This window comes from Schistocerca gregaria, chromosome X (assembly GCF_023897955.1).
Source record: "Schistocerca gregaria isolate iqSchGreg1 chromosome X, iqSchGreg1.2, whole genome shotgun sequence".
NCBI lineage: Eukaryota > Metazoa > Arthropoda > Insecta > Orthoptera > Acrididae > Schistocerca > Schistocerca gregaria.
The window spans coordinates 555,747,531-555,760,183 of record NC_064931.1 but is presented as its reverse complement, the minus strand read 5'-3'; the positions used below and the strand labels follow the sequence as shown (position 1 = coordinate 555,760,183).

The following is a 12,653-nucleotide window of genomic DNA, read 5'->3' as shown; positions in this document are numbered from 1 at the left end:
ATCTGTTTTGTGCACTTGTGTGACACATTTTTATTTTCCATTGTTTCATTCATGAGTTATTCAGTGCACGACTTCTCAATTAGCAATATGATTTATTATATGAGAATCATAGATTCTGTGACAATTCCTGGATTCATTATATTTAAATGTTTTCTTGATTACAGATCACAGCTGTGACCTAAACCTACTTCTCTTTCTCATTGCTGAGAACTCTAATATCTGATATCAGTTACATTATACAGTTTTAATAGCTGTTTGGCACCTCTAATAATGTGTTAACAATTTTAAACTTACATATTCCTGCCCCAATCCCCTGTTTAGACATATGGATACCTATGTATGTAAATAGTTCATAGGTCAGGATTGCTAATAAACACTTAATGCCTAACAAGCCTTGAAAATTCAAGCTTTCAGTCATTTTACACACTTACCTTTGAAAAGTCACTGAAGACGGTCCTCAAACATTACAATTTTCAACAAAAATGTCTCAGTCCATCACATTTTATCATTGGATATATACATTACAGTTCCCTATCTTTCACTGTCTCCTTAAATGGAAAAAATAGAAACTAAAGAAATTACATCACTGTGACCCAGTTGACAATGCACTACTATAGACTCTGTGTTCTGACAACAGTAGTTTTTCCACTGAATTACAGTGCCTGCCATTCACAGTTCAAAAACTATTAATACATGCAATAAATAGTGAAAACTATGCTTCTAAGTATTTTCCATGGTAGAGATGGTTACTGCTACTGTTATTAGACCTTTCTTCTTCTTCTCCTTCAGCTACCTTTCATTTTAATGTGTGCACTTACATTGCTTCCTTATAACTGGTACCCTCTGAGACATGAACACTTTTTGTCTCTGAATCAATTCTACTTTTCTTTACATGTATCTCTACTAATTAGGTAATATTTCTATTGATAATGATTTTGAATAATGTACTTCTTACCAACAATTTATTTCTGTCTCCTGGAGTTTTACTATGGCTGCACAAACAAAAAGTGGGATTCTGAGTTTTTGAGTCTGACTGTTGATTCTTCACACTAGTCATCTGCCAAACATGGCTGCTAGTTCTTACTGTAGAGAATGGTATTAATAGGTATATCTACTCAAACTTAAACTCAAATTGCCTTTCAATAAGAACATTTTTGGTTGACTGGCACTCAATCAGTTGGCTTTTATTGGATTACAGGTACAACTATAAACTATTTACCTGTTAGTTTTACCTTCTTTTTCCCCCTCTTGCCTCCTTGATGTTGGAAACCAAAACGATATAACAACTCAGATTGTTAATAACTGCTATTGCTAAAACTTGTAAAAGATTTACACACATAAAATTAATTTGGTGAAGTTCACATGTATACATATTTTATCACGTCATAAATTACTTGCCTGTGGGGTTCAGTTGCATTATGTACTACTACTACTACTACTACTACTAGTAGTAGTAGTAGTAGTAGTAGTAGTAGTAGTAGTAGTAGTGATGTTTTTATTCCTCTTAGTATCCCTTTTACAAAGTACATTGTACATGTCATGGTATTACAGTTTTAGAACAAGATAAACCTAATTCATACAGGTATAGGTCTAGTTTGACAAGGATGACACATGAACTCTGCATAGTCTTGTAGTTGGGTTGTTGAAGCCATCACAGCATTTGTGCAAAGAAGGTTAGAGAAACTATGGAAAAACCAAATCAGTGTGGCTGGATGGACAAACCTTACAAATACATGACACCTGCTACAGTGCAACATACTCTTTAGTACACAGAAAATAAGGATAAAAAGCCAAGACAACAATCCAGATCATACAGGATCAAGCAAATTCATCAATAATACTTATCACATCAATGCAAAATGAAGTCCAGGTGATATCTAGTAAACAGTCATGTCATGAAAGTGTGCTGTAAGCAAGGCAGAGACCTTACCACAACACAATTTGAAGTACCTTGCACCTACCTGGTGAATGGTTTGTATCTCTGGCTTGACATAAGTGGTTAAACACATGTGGCAGCCAGCTGGTGCAATTTACTGGTTGCTACAGGAGTCACTGATAGTGGCCATTGCAAGGTATCAACCATGCTGTTGGGTGATAGAGATGTAATATCCCTTTCCACTTTAACTGTCATGTGGGCCTGAGTTGTTCCGGCCAGTATTGGGATTGTTGTCTGGGTAAGGAAGGTGTGGGTGGGCAAGCCAGCTAAAGGTTTACTGTCCGTCTTCATGTCTGGTGTCACTGTGTCCACAGCTTGTGGTGGGTGCATAGTACTGGTACTGGAGTTGGTTGGAACTGGTGTTCCAGTCTCCAGGTCTGTGATGGAAATCAGTGGTGCTGGAGGTGGAAAAGGATCCCATTCCTTGGTGGACCAGCTCTGGTGGACTGAACCTCGATATGGGGGTTTGTCAGATGTCTAAACTTGTATTGAGGTGTTTCCCTGGACAATGGTGGTTGTCTTAGGGTGGGAGCTACTAATATCCCCAAGTGTCAATAAATGATCTTGATAAAACGTGGTGGGTATGGAGAGGAGGCAAAATGATGTGACCCACATTGTTTTGTTTGTGCCCAATTTCACTTTCAAGGGGTAAAACACAGTCTGAAACATAATTGCATTTTAGGTTTAGAGGGACTATCTTTGAAGCAATGATATACAAAAAACGTTTTTTAGGTAAAAGTTGATATGTAATTAATGTTCTTGAAAATTTAAATTTTGCGCAATTTGATCCCAACAATTCAAATTGTCATGAGTGATCCTTTAAATATCCTGAATATCCTGATCTGTATCAGGCATATTTTAGTACATTGGTAAGCTGTAGTGAAGAGCATTGATTATGTACTAGTGACTGCAGCTCGATTGTATTATTTCTCAAGTTGAGATTGACATCATGATCATTCAACAGAACTAGATCTGAACAATTGTCTCACAGAGTATTATAGCCCAGCTTTTCATAGTTTTAAAAGAAACTAATGGTTACTTTAGACAATAATCTCAGAATCTCTTTTTGGAGCTGCAAATGGCCTTGTGTCAGCATTGAAGTCAGGTAAATATATGTCTGACCAGGTCAAAAAATATTTGAAAGATGTTTTATGTTCCAGTGAGGGAGAAATATTTGTATTATAGTGAGATTCTTGCAGTGTTCAATGTAAAAAAACTGTTTAGAGCATTATACCTGAGGACAACAAATGTGTTCACTTGATGATCCCAAAGAGGTTGATGGCGCAGATACAGCTGTGGGACATATAAAGCTTTTGATGGTGTAAGAACTTTGTAAGTAGATCGGATGATTATGATGTCAGTCTCCACTTAAGAAACAATATAATCAAGCTGCAGTCATTAATATATAATCAATTGTCTTTGCCAAGGCTTACCAATGTAGTGAAATAGGTTTGACACAGATCAGGATACTTAGAGGATCACTCGTGGCAATTTGAAATGCTGCTGAACTTTGTTTTATATTGTCTTCTCCATTGTGTATACTGTATTATGTGAAGAAAGTTTGTTCATTTTATGTGCATCATGTAAAAGGACATTATGTTTTAGGCATTTATTTGCAGATTATCATTATAGCAATTATTTATATCACAATAAGGAGTTTTATATTATACATGAATGTGAATGGTAAACTAAAAAAGCAACAAAAAATGATGACTGTGAAATGTAAAATAACAATTTAAAACAAAATAAATATAAGTAAAATAAATATTTAAAATTTTAATGAATGTTTATATACTCTTAATTGGGTATGATGTTGGAAATAATCTGACAGCACACTGTGTACAGCTTGTTTTCCAAAAATGGTAGTTTAGAAACCAGCTTTATAACACGGGGCTGTATGTTGCTTGAAAGCTTCTTTAATTTATGTTGTAACAAAAGCTTTTATTTTTCAAAATGAATTCTTAGAGGTGGGATATTTTGCAAAATTTCAGATTATTACAAAAGTTGACTTAAAGTTTTATATGAAAACCATTTTTTATAGATTATCATTTTGAAGAAATTTCTTCTGAACATAAAATGCTCTCTGCTTTAGGGGTATGTTTTACCTTTAAAAGTGAAACTGAGCACAAACAAACAAAAAAATATTCCACAATTTTTCTCCCTCTACACACCTGCCTAGCTTCATCTAGATCATTTATTGACATTTGGGAAATGTTCCCTTTTAAGTGTAGGCACAGCTGGTTGGTGTGTCATACCAGTGTGATACCATTGGCGACCAATGTGAACATTGTTGTGCTGCTGGTTAATAATGAATGGAAAAATGGTAGTTGCTGAGGAAGATGGCCCAGTGATATAGGTGTTGTGCTCTCTCTCTTTAAGTTGGTTCTTAGAACTGACCAAGGAAATTAATGGTTTATGGTCATTATGAGGTAAAATTCTGTACTGTTTAGAAATGGAATTGTTTTTATACTAGCCAATGCTCCTTATTTGTTTTGTGAATAATTGATCTTGGCTGCAATGAGCATTTTAGATGCATATGTGATGTGTTTCTCGAGCTCATCATCACGCTTGTGGGAAATAACTGCTTCAGTGGCCTGTTGAGATATTTCAGTGGCCAGGATAAAGCATTTTGATGGTTCATAGGTCACCAGACATGGAGAGGACTTCAGGTAATGTTTTAACATATGAAAAGCCTCCTGACACTATTGTGAACATACATATTTTCTATTGTTGTTGCAGATATTATTAAGCAGTCTGGCAGTCTGGGCAGCATTTGATATAAGTTTTGTACAGTAATTCAATTTTCTGAGAAATGACAGAAAGTCTTGACACTTGGATTTTTCCTATGGCTTCCACATGTTGCTGAGTTGGTTAAAGTCCTTTATGACTCAATATGTGGCGTAAGTGCCCCACTTGCTCTTGAAACAATTTACACTTTTGTAGGTTTCACTTTAGTCCATCTTGTTGTAGTGTTTGAAACAGCAGACATAAATTAGCAAGATGTTGGTTTCTTGTAGTGCCACTTACTAATATATTATGCAGATAACTGACTGGGTTTGACCTGTTTTGAATTAGTTGCACCAAACTACAACAGAAAATTGCTGGTGTGCTGGTGTTCTGAAAGGCAACCTGTTGTATCCATACAACTAAAATGGAGTGTTGATGACCTTGACTTGGTCGGATTGTTCATCTACCAGTTATTGTAAATAAGCTTCAGGTATATTAATTATGGGAGAAGTACTGTGCATCTGATAACCTTGGCATTAGCTCTTCTGGCCTTGGAATGAGATATGAGGTGTGTGAGAAAAATAGTGAGACTGACTTAATCTAACAAAGTTTTAATTTTTTCTCAAACAGCAATACTGTCCCCTTGAAAGTACTTCCTTTCAGCAGCTACACACTGGCAAAGTTGTTGTTCTCTGTATTGGTAGGAGCTAGAAAAGGCTTCAATTGGTAGGGTCTTTAGTGTGTCAGTCACTTTATTTTGAATGTTCTACGGAGTCTCAAACTTACACCCTTTTAAGATACATTTTCCACTTTGGGAAAAGAAAAAAGTCACAAGGACTCAAATAAGGTGAAATAGGAAAGGGGGGGCTGTGGAACAACAGATGGAAGTAGCTGTTGGCATTGTCTTCAAGCGGCATACTCTTGTCTGCGATGTCCAATCTCACTCAGTTCACCCTTTTCCAGAGCTTTTCAAGGACATCCTTGTAAAACATGTGGTTGAGAGTTTGTCCTGAAGGAACAAATTCTTTATGTATGATACTCTACAGTCAAAAAAGCAAATCAGCATTATTTTGATTTTTGTTTTGCTCATTTGAGCTTTTTTCACTCGAGGAGATGTTTCAGTCTGCCACTCCTCACTTTGCTGCTTTGTGCCAGGATTGTACCAAAAAAATCCCAGATTCATTACTCGTGAGCACACAACTAAACCATTCATGGTCATTGGCAGTCCTCTCAAGATGACCAAGAAACGCATTTCTATGAGTGTCCTGCTGAGTTGTCAGGTTTTTCAGCAACATTTTGGCTCCAACCTTTAGCATGTGTAAATCTTCAATCAAAATTTGATGTATGGTGGAAATGTGTAAGTTTAACAAGTCATCCATCATCCTTAGTGATAAACATTGAGCCAGCCATGGTAACCAAGCAGTTCTAGGCGCTTCAGTCTGGAACCGCACGACTGCTGCAGTCACAGGTTCGAATCCCGCATCGGGCATGGATGTGTGTGATTTCCTTAGGTTGTTGTTGTTTGTTGTTGTGGTCTTCAGTCCTGAGACTGGTTTGATGCAGCTCTCCATGCTACCCTATCCTGTGTAAGCTTCTTCATCTCCCAGTACTTACTGCAACCTACATCCTTCTGAATCTGCGTAGTGTATTCATCTCTTGATCTCCCTCTATGATTTTTACTCTCCACGCTGCCCTCCAATGCTAAATTTGTGGTCCCTTGATGCCTCAGAACATGTCCTACTAACCGGTCCCTTCGTTTTGTCACGTTGTGCCACAAACTCCTCTAGTCCCCAATTCTATTCAATACTTCATTACTTATGGGATCTACCCATCTAATCTTCAGCATTCTTCAGTAGCACCACATTTCAAAAGCTTCTATTCTCTTCTTGTCCAAACTATTTATCGCCCATGTTTCACTTCCATACATGGCTACATTCCATACAAATACTTTCAGAAATGACTTCCTGACACTTAAATCTATACTTGATGTTAACAAACGTCTCTTCTTCAGGAACGCTTTCCTAGCCATTGCCAGTCTACATTTTATATCTTCTCTACATCGACCATCATCAGTTATTTTTCTCCCCAAATAGTAAAACTCCTTTACTACTTTAAGTGTCTCATTTTCTAATCTAATTTCCTCAGCATCACCTGACTTAATTCGACTACATTCCATTAGCCTCGTTTTGGTTTTGTTGACGTTCATCTTATATCCTCCTTTCAAGACACTGTCCATTCCGTTCAACTGCTCTTCCAAGTCCTTTGCTGTCTCTGATAGAATTACAATGTCATCGGTGAACCTCGAAGTTTTTATTTCTTCTCCATGGATTTTAATACCTATTCCAAAGTTTTCTTTTGTTTCCTTTACTGCTTGCTCAATATACAGATTCAATAACATTGGGGAGAGGCTACAACCCTGTCTCACTCCTTTCCCAACCACTGCTTCCATTTCATACCCCCCAGACCCTTATAACTGCCATCTGGTTTCTGTACAAATTGTAAATAGCCTTTCACTCCTTCTATTTTACCCCTGCCACCTTTAGAATTTGAAAGAGAGTATTCCAGCAACATTGGCAAAAGCCTACTCTAAGTCTACAAATGCTAGAAATGTAGGTTTGCCTTTTCTTAATCTTTCTTCTAAGATAAGTCGTAAGATCAGTATTGCCTCACATGTTCCAATATTTCTACGGAATCCAAACTGATCTTCCCCAAGGTCGGCTTCTACCAGTTTTTCCATTCATTTGTAAAGAATTCGTGTTGGTATTTTGCACCTGTGACTTATTAAATTGATAGTTCGGTAATTTTCATATCTGTCAACACCTGCTTTCTTTGGGATTGGAATTACTATAGTCTTCTTGAAGTCTGAGGGTATTTTGCCTGTTTCATACATCTTGCTCACCAGATTGTAGAGTTTTGGCAGGAATGGCTCTCCCAAGGTTGTCAGTAGTTCTAATGGAATGTTGTCTACTCCCAGGGCCTTGTTTCGACTCAGGTCTTTCAGTGCTCTGTCAAACTCTTCATGCAGTATCGTATCTCCCATTTCATCTTCATCTACATCTTCTTACATTTCCATAATATTTTCCTCAAGTACATCGCCCTTGTACAGACCCTCCAGATACTCCTTCCACCTTTCTGCTTTCCCGTCTTTGCTTAGAACTGGGTTTCCATCTGAGCTCTTGATATTCATACAAGTGGTTCTCTTTTCTCCAAAGGTCTCTTTAATTTTCCTGTAGGCAGTATCTATCTTACCCCTAGTGAGATAAGCCTCTACATCCTTACATTTGTCCTTTAGCCATCCCTGCTTACCATTTTGCACTTCCTGTTGATCTCATTTTTGAGATGTTTGTATTCATTTTTGCCTGCTTCATTTATTGCAAGTTTAGTTAGGTTTAAGTAGTTCTACATTCTACAGGACTGATGACCTCACATGTTATGTCCCATAGTGATCAGAGCCGTTTGAGCCATTTTTGGTAAACATTGATTTGATCTAACAACAGCACTCACATGTTCAAAATTTTCATCAGTTTTTTAAAGTGGAAGGCCTCCCTGGATGAGGTTCATCCTCAGTGTGTTCTCAGCCTTCCAAAAATGAATTGTGACAGCAAAAAACTTGTGCTCTTGATAAGGAATGTTGCCAATAGGCCTGTTTCAACTTTTCAGAGGTCAGACTCACACATTCACTAAGTTTAACACAAAATCTGATTGCATATCATTGACCTAAATTCCACTGTTTCATTTTCATAACACACAACAAAAATATGGCTTCAACGTTGGCACTGTCAAAAACCATGTGATGGCTGTATGGAGCTGAAACTTGGACTGAGCATCTGAAAGAGATGAATACACTGGTCTATACAAGTAGAACACAGCATTGCCTGAGTGCTTGCAGTGTTGTCAGTCTCATTACTTTCCTCACACACCTTGTAAATGTCAAGCTCCAGTTGTGCATTAATAGTTGATTTAAATACATTACAAATACACAAAGAGCCATTTGGTTTTCATAACACTACTAATGGGGTTTCCACTGACTGGATGTGATAGGTGCGAAGATGTTTTGTTGCCCCAGGTGATCTACTTGGACATGAGGTCATCTTACAATGTTATTGGCATTTTTCTATCTCTAAGGTAGTTCAGAGCTGCAGATGACTTCAGTTGAGTGTGAGCTACGTGATTATTTGCACCCCCTAAGCCAGATGGAAATAGGCCTGAAAATGCAGTGCATAATAAAACAAGATCATCAAATGGCATAACTGCTGATACAATGTTGATGTCATCTGCTTTTTTACAACAAAGATCAGAAAAGCACCAATCCCAAAAATGTTTTCTGACTTGATGGTACTACTAAGAAATAATCAGACAGATGACTTTTCTGTACAACACTGTTACTGTGCATTTACCACAGAAATATATGCGGTGCTTGCTGCGGGGTTGTAAATCTTATGATGTCAACTGAACAGACAGAGAACTAATTTGAGGATAGGTTTTCTCATTTATAATAGAAACTGGTGAGCCAGCATCAACAAGAAATGTTATTAATTGGTTCTAGATCATTAGTGGGAGAGAACACTTTTGTGGCTGCTCCATGAAAATGTTCAACTGTGGCTGTAACATGCTTATGCTGTTGCAGCAGTGTTGGTGTGTCACCATGCCACCTTTGTGAATGTCTACCATGTGCCATTTGTTTGCATCAATGTGCACAGCACATTTTTCTGTATGGTCACTGAGTGCACATATGTCTAGCAAAACACTTTGGATGCTGCATAACGGTGCTGTTATAGCAAGGCTAGATGGCAGAAGAGCTATGTGAAGACTGAGTCAAACACATGCTGTTGCTTATTCATTGTTTAGGCTTTGTCTGTAAATTGATATGAGAGTTTTAATTCTGAGTCAGATGACAAAGATGAACCTGATGAGTTCTTATCAAACTTACTGTGACATGAATGGGAATGCCATTGTATGGAATCTACCTCACTTTCAGCAAAATTTTGCTGTGCTGTACTGGATATTTCAAGCAGTTTTACAGAAAGTGTACTGTTTCCCTCAAAACATCACTGTTGTGCATCTGATCTTTCCAAAGTTTTTGCTATCATTAACATGTCTCTGGAAGTAGGAGTTATGAATTTCAGTGCCTGTGCACAAGCTTCTTTATGTCTGCATAAGTAATTAATACACACTAATGGTTCAGTAAAGACTTGTTTACAATTTTGATTTTCACTCAAAATTTTGCACTAATGAGTCAGGCCTTTGAAATCAACTGCCCATGCTGCGTATGGCTGTTTTGACTTCTTGTGACAACAAAAATCTATGCTGCTAAAATATGTTTGCTGCTCGTAATGCTTAGAGAACAAACTATTGGATTTAGACAGATGTAAAAACTTAGGTTCATCAAGAGGATGTAACTTGTGCAGAGGACACATTATTGGGAGTTTAGTAGATAGCAGAAAAGCAATTTGTTTAGCAACATTGGCTACACTGCTCCCCTGGACTGGGACTGCAGACATCTATAGTAAGCATTCTTTGTCTTTGGATGAAATGGTGTGAATGGATGTGATGAATTCTTCTCTGGCTCGATGAAATGCTTTAGTGTAAGCACTTGCTGCTATTCTTGTTCCATAATTTGCTTTTGTTGGTCATCTTTTCATGCCTGGTATTGAATTTGAAGTTGTAGCTGTTGCAGCCACAGTTTTCTGAATTACAGATCCATGATCACTGAACTTGGTCTGTTCTCCTTACATGCAAACTAATTTCGAGTTCTCATGGCCAATATTACACTTGCTGTGGTACAACACACTCTTTATTATGCAGCAAACATGGATAGACTATAAACTCTTTGTAGCTTAGTTAACAGGTCAAGTCTGTGCCATGTCATCGTATATTATAGAACACTCCAAGAGCATAATCCAGATCATCCAGAGTCAAGTGAATCCATGTAGCACAGCAACCCAAAATATAGTCTAGTTGAATCCTAGTATGGAGCTAGGTCACAAAAGTATGATGTAAACAAACTTTAATACAGTGCAATTCAAAGAGTCTTGCTGCTGACCAGTTTATGTCATGCAATCTACAGAGCTGTATTAATTAATTAGACCATTTATGCATACATACATCATGTTCCTTAATCTCATAATGAAGGAGAGCTTTCAGACATGTGGAATGAGTCAAGATGTACACTGAACAGCCAATATCATTTAGAGCCCCCACAAACATTCAGAAGAACCATATCACAACATGGCATGGACTTGACTAATGGAATTGCCCAAGTCCCTCAGAATGCTTAATGGACATGAATGCTTGTGATGAGAAAGGATGCTTACGTATGTGTCACGTGTTAGAATCATATCTATACGTATCAGAAGTCGCATATCACTCCAACTGCACACACCCCACACCATTACAGAGTCTCCACCATTACAGAGTCTCCACCAGCTTGAAAAGTTGCCTGCTGATATACAGGGTCCATGAGGTTGTCTCCATACCAGTACACATGCATCCTCTCAATACAATTTGAAACATGTTTCCAGTCTTCAGCAGTCAAACATCACAGCTGACAGGCCCAAGTGAGACATAAAACTTTGTGTCATGCAGTCATCGAGGGAACACAAGTGGGCCTTCGGCTCCGTAAGCCAATATCAGTTATGTTTCATTGAAGGGTTCAAGTGCTGAACTTACTGATGGCCCAGCACTGAAATCTGTAGCAATTTGTGGAGGGGTTGCACTTCTGTCTTACTGAACAATTCTCTTCAGTAGTCATTAGCCCTGTTCTTGCAGGATATTTTTCTGGTCGCAGCCATGTCGAAGATTTGATGTTTTACTTGGTTCCTCATATTCATGGTACACTCGTGAAATGGTTATATGGGAAAATCCCCACTTCATCACTACCTCAGAGATGCTGTGTCCAGTTGCTTGCCACTGACTATACCGCCATGTTCAAACTCACTTAAATCTTGATAACCTGCCATTGTAGTAGCAGCAACTGATCTAACAACTGCACCAGACACTTGTCTTATATAGGCATTGTTTTACATATCTCTGTATTTGAACAAAAGTTTCTATGGCACTTCAGAGTATGTTCACAGGAGGGAGGAGGGCTGGGGGTGGAGCAAAAAGAACGTGCTGCTGGCTACTTCTGTAAAGCACACTGACCATAAATTGTCACTATCCCTAATTTACTTACACTGATAATTATGGGAATTCTACGTTATTTATATATGAAGAACAGGTGAGAAAAACTACTTCGGTAAAAAATACAGCTCTTCCTATACTACTGATCTGCTGTTTTCATCTAACACTTCAAACAATGTATTTTTGTAACTTTATGCATAGCATCATCAGTTGTCTATAAACTAGCAATGCTAAGATCTATCAAATTCAAATATTAGAATTTTGCAGACTTAACACTTATAAATACAAATACTTGAATAATGATAAACTGTAGGAGTATTGTCTCATAAGGTTTTCTTTTGATTTGTTTTTAAATATTTAGGAATTTTTTATATCTTATCAGATTTCTACTGCAACCTATTGTACACTTTTGCAGCAGAGCATAAAACTTCATTCTGAACTGTACAGAGGAGTGCATAGTCTAGATGAAAATTATTTTGATTTCTGGTATTGTGGGTATAAATGCAGTGTTCATCCTAAATTCACCTTGTTATCAATGATAAATGTCATGGTGTGTGTGTGTGTGTGTGTGTGTGTGTGTGTGTGTGTGTGTGTGTGTGTGTACTGGCACATAAGTGATATTATTACTGCTTATTCTGTAGAATAAATATAAGGGGCCGTCAAACGAAAATGAGACTTGCTGTAGCAAGAATAAACACGATTTATGGAACACGGTACTTTCCAGAGCAACACATAAGATACAATGAAGTACAGTTTGTGCATAGCACAGAAAATATTGACTGGATAACAGTAATACAGGTTACACAAAAGGCACTCATCACTTAAATAATACTTTGGTGACCCACCAGAGCAAGCCAGGGAGCCGACC

At 37.7% G+C, this 12,653-nt stretch overlaps 1 protein-coding gene across 5 annotated transcripts in view; it reads left to right on the top strand.

Moving 5' to 3' along the window:
• The window catches only part of LOC126298590 (cAMP-regulated phosphoprotein 21), a 1,220,135-nt gene that overhangs the window by 1,197,281 nt on the left and 10,201 nt on the right, over nucleotides 1-12,653 (top strand). The gene's annotated exons all lie outside the window — the stretch shown is intronic.